A 4,708-nucleotide genomic window follows, 5' to 3' on the forward strand; every position below is an offset into this window, starting at 1 on the left:
TCGGCGGTCCTGGGTAAGATAGTTAATTCTAGCTTGCCCTATAGTGGAATGAGGACACTTAATGCTTCGTCTTTTAGCGGCGGCTAGACTCCTCCTCACGGGGAACGAGTTGACGCGCACAGCGGCGGCTTACGCACTATGGCAATCATGGATGCCTGAAGATTCCGTGAAGTTCTCCCCTGGTCCACGCTGCCTCGGCAGTCCTGGGTAAAATGGAATATTTCCAGCTTGCCCTATAGTGGAAGAGGACTATCCAACAATACAAAGTCAAGACCTCCGGGTTGAGACTTTCCGCGTCGGAGGTGCGCGCACCGCCTATCCGAAAGATGGTGTAACAGGGGTGTTCGATCAGCAATGGTCGGATGCCCCGTCATAGTCCAACTATGACAACCAAAGTCAAGACCTCCGGGTTGAGACTTTCCGCGTCCGGAGGTACGCGTACCGCCTACCCGAAAGATGGTGTGCTTCTGGGGTATTCGATGAGTCGGATACCCCGTCGTAGTCCAACTATGACAATACAAAGTCAAGACCTCCGGGTTGAGACTTCCGCGTCCGGAGGTACGCGTACCGCCTACCCGAAAGATGGTGTGCTTCTGGGGCATTCGATGAGTCGGATACCCCGTCGTAGTCCAACTATGACAATCAAAGTCAAGACCTCCGGGTTGAGACTTTCTAAGAGTACAAGCATAAAGGAACACGGACCAAGCCGTACCGAGAGAATCGGTACTAGAGCCCTTGTGGTTCTACATTGAGAGAGCCCTCGTGGTTCTCATTAGGGGCTTTATGCAAGAAGTACTCAATACTGTGGTGTGAAGTATAAAGTATAGAGTCCTCCACTGGTCCACGCTGCTCCGGCGGTCCTGGGTAAGATAGTTCATTCTAGCTTGCCCTATGTGGAAGAGGACTCAATACCCTACCTGTTGAGCTTGAAACAAAGTCATCACTTGGGCATGCTCATATTGCCATACACAATTACATTATATTCGAATGAGCATGCAAGCGACCCTATATAGACCGAACCAAAACGATAGATACCGCCGTAGTTCACCCCCACCAAGTGATGACTTCAGTATGGCTAGTGTGTGAAGTATAAAGTATAGTCCTCCCCTGGTCCACACTGCTTCGGCGGTCCTGGGTAAGATAGTTAGTTCTAGCTTGCCCTATGTGGAAGAGGACACAATACTTAATACTTAGAGTACAAGCATAAAGGAACACGGACCAAGCCGTACCGAGAGAATCGGTACTAGAGCCCTCGTGGTTCTACATTGAGAGAGCCCTCGTGGTTCTCATTAGGGGCTTTATGCAAGTCGTACTCAATACTGTGGTGTGAAGTATAAAGTATAGAGTCCTCCACTGGTCCACGCTGCTCCGGCGGTCCTGGGTAAGATAGTTCATTCTAGCTTGCCCTATGTGGAAGAGGACTCAATACCCTACCTGTTGAGCTTGAAACAAAGTCATCACTTGGGCATGCTCATATTGCCATACAATATTCCATTATCTACTAATGAGCATGCAGCTATATGATTATAACCTGTAAACGATTACCCCGCCGTAGTTCAGCGCTTCAACCAAGTGATGACTTCAGTATGGCTAGTGTGTGAAGTATAAAGTATAGTCCTCCCCTGGTCCACACTGCTTCGGCGGTCCTGGGTAAGATAGTTAGTTCTAGCTTGCCCTATGTGGAAGAGGACACCATACTTAATACTGTGGTGTAATGAACAAAGTATAGTCCTCCACTGGTCCACGCTGCTTCGGCGGTCCTGGGTAAGATAGTTAGTTCTAGCTTGCCCTATGTGGAAGAGGGCATACAAGACAAAGTATAGTTCTCCCCTGGTCCACGCTGCTTCGGCGGTCCTGGGTAAGATAGTTAATTCTAGCTTGCCCTATGTGGAAGAGAGCATACATGAACCAAGAACGAAGGTTATGATCGAGGAATGATTCGACAACTAACCGATGGTATGAAATGTGAAGAATTCAAGCAAGCACACAATCAAGTCATCACTTGGGCATGCTCGATAGCCAACCCTATGACATTAACCTAGTAGAGCATGCGAAAACCAATATATATGTAAACGATGCCCCTCCCTAGTTCAGCGCTTCAACCAAGTGATGACTTCAGAATGGCTAAATCAAATCGGTTCAAAACATACCATCGGTACCCTATTGAAACACACAAGTCGATATCAAACCTCATGATTGTGTAGTCCTCCACTGGTCCACACTGCTCCGGCGGTCCTGGGTAAGATAGTTCATTCTAGCTTGCCCTATGTGGAAGAGGGCACATTACTCAATACTGTGGTGTTATGAACAAAGTATAGTCCTCCACTGGTCCACGCTGCTTCGGCGGTCCTGGGTAAGATAGTTAGTTCTAGCTTGCCCTATGTGGAAGAGGGCATACAAGACAAAGTATAGTTCTCCCCTGGTCCACGCTGCTTCGGCGGTCCTGGGTAAGATAGTTAATTCTAGCTTGCCCTATGTGGAAGAGAGCATACATGAACCAAGAACGAAGGTTATGATCGAGGAATGATTCGACAACTAACCGATGGTATGAAATGTGAAGAATTCAAGCAAGCACACAATCAAGTCATCACTTGGGCATGCTCGATAGCCAACCTCATGACATTAACCTAGTAGAGCATGCGAAAACCAATATATATGTAAACGATGCCTCCCTAGTTCAGCGCTTCAACCAAGTGATGACTTCAGAATGGCTAAATCAAATCGGTTCAAACCATACCATCGGTATCCTATTGAAACACACAAGTCGATATCAAACCTCATGATTGTGTAGTCCTCCACTGGTCCACGCCGCTTCGGCCGTCCTGGGTAAAATGGAACATTCCAGCTTGCCCTATGTGGAAGAGGGCACATTACTCAATACTGTGGTGTGAAGTATAAAGTTCAGTTCTCCCCTGGTCCACGCTGCTTCGGCGGTCCTGGGTAAGATAGTTCATTCTAGCTTGCCCTATGTGGAAGAGGACACTTCATACTTCGTCTCTAAGCGGCGGCTTGACTCCTCCCTACGGGGAACGGGTTTACGCGCACAGCGGCGGCTTACGCACTATGGCAGTCATGGATGCCTTACGTTTCTATGAAAAGTGTGTTCCTCCCCTGGTCCACGCTGCTTCGGCAGTCCTGGGTAAGATAGTTAGTTCTAGCTTGCCCTATGTGGAAGAGGACACGTAGACTTACTGTGGTGTGAAGTATAAAGTTCAGTTCTCCCCTGGTCCACGCCGCTTCGGCCGTCCTGGGTAAAATGGATTCATCCAGCTTGCCCTATGTGGAATGAGGACACTTTATGCTTCGTCTCTAAGCGGCGGCTTGCTCCTCCCTACGGGGAACGGGTATACGCGCACAGCGGCGGCTTACGTTATGGCAGTCATGGATGCCTTACGTTTCCATGAAAAGTGTGTTCCTCCCCTGGTCCACGCTGCTTCGGCAGTCCTGGGTAAGATAGTTAGTTCTAGCTTGCCCTATGTGGAAGAGGACACGTAGACTTACTGTGGTGTGAAGTATAAGGTTCAGTTCTCCCCTGGTCCACGCCGCTTCGGCCGTCCTGGGTAAAATGGATTCATCCAGCTTGCCCTATGTGGAATGAGGACACTTTATGCTTCGTCTCTAAGCGGCGGCTTGCTCCTCCCTACGGGGAACGGGTATACGCGCACAGCGGCGGCTTACGCAAGTTAGTCACCCTCGGCAGTGGATCACTCGGCTCATGGATCGATGAAGACCGCAGCTAACTGCGCGTCATAATGTGAACTGCAGGACACATGAACATTGATAAGTTGAACGCATATTGCACGTCGTGGGAACCTACCATGATGTACAGATGACTGAGCGCTTATATTTGAGAAATGTATCGCATACATTTAACTACGCCGTGACACCCGTCACGAGACGTGCACCATGATGTTAACTAGGGTCGCGACGACCCGCTAGCATTAAAGAACCCGTGGTTTACAATATACTGGCATTGGAATTCGAAGTATTTAGAGCGTCCGTGTTCCCGCGTGAGGCGGAAGTACGAGGAGAAGGCGTGCTTGTGGTGTCTGTGGTGGTGTTTACTGATGTCTAGCTTCAGCTTATTTATTTATTTAAATAGAAGCGAAGATGTCAAAGTAGCGTCGAAGCAGCAGCGGTAGCACAAATGATTCAAGTATGGAAGTTGACCAAAGGAACACAAACAAACTAGCGTATGGGCAATGGAAGGTATCAGTGAGTTAAACCACACGCGGGCTAACAGCCCGTTAACCGAGTCCAACGGTACATATTGGACATTGAAACAAAGTAGTCGCAAGCCAGATGTGACGATAACAACCGCAAGGTACATAAGCCTCAGTTCATGTGTGACAACCCCCTGAATTTAAGCATATTAATAAGGGGAGGAAAAGAAACCAACCGGGATTCCCTGAGTAGCTGCGAGCGAAACGGGAGAAGCTCAGCACGTAGGGGTGGCGGCCAGTCCGTCTATCCGATTCCGTGTACTGGTGCGTCTCACTATCCGTCATCTTAGCGCTTTTCAAGTCCAACTTGAATGTGGCTCAGAACCCATAGAGGGTGATAGGCCCGTAGAACAGCGCCCGTTGGATGATGGACCGAGCGTGCCATGGAGTCGTGTTGCTTGATAGTGCAGCACTAAGTGGGAGGTAAACTCCTTCTAAAGCTAAATACAACCATGAGACCGATAGTAAACAAGTACCGTGAGGGA

The 4,708-nt window shown here is 48.9% G+C and overlaps 2 non-coding genes across 2 annotated transcripts in view; both read left to right on the plus strand.

The window, feature by feature from the left end:
* Positions 1–3,688: 3,688 nt before the first annotated feature.
* On the plus strand, positions 3,689–3,843 carry LOC131292055 (5.8S ribosomal RNA). The gene has a single exon (XR_009189775.1). It is a non-coding gene; the product is annotated as a 5.8S ribosomal RNA (ribosomal RNA).
* A 487-nt stretch (positions 3,844–4,330) lies between these two features.
* The window catches only part of LOC131292051 (large subunit ribosomal RNA), a 4,091-nt gene continuing 3,713 nt past the window's right edge, over positions 4,331–4,708 (plus strand). The window contains exon 1 of the ribosomal RNA XR_009189772.1: positions 4,331–4,708. This exon is cut by the window's right edge and continues 3,713 nt beyond it. This is a non-coding gene — a ribosomal RNA (large subunit ribosomal RNA).

Source organism: Anopheles ziemanni (genome assembly GCF_943734765.1).
Source record: "Anopheles ziemanni chromosome X unlocalized genomic scaffold, idAnoZiCoDA_A2_x.2 X_unloc_27, whole genome shotgun sequence".
Taxonomy (NCBI): domain Eukaryota; kingdom Metazoa; phylum Arthropoda; class Insecta; order Diptera; family Culicidae; genus Anopheles; species Anopheles ziemanni.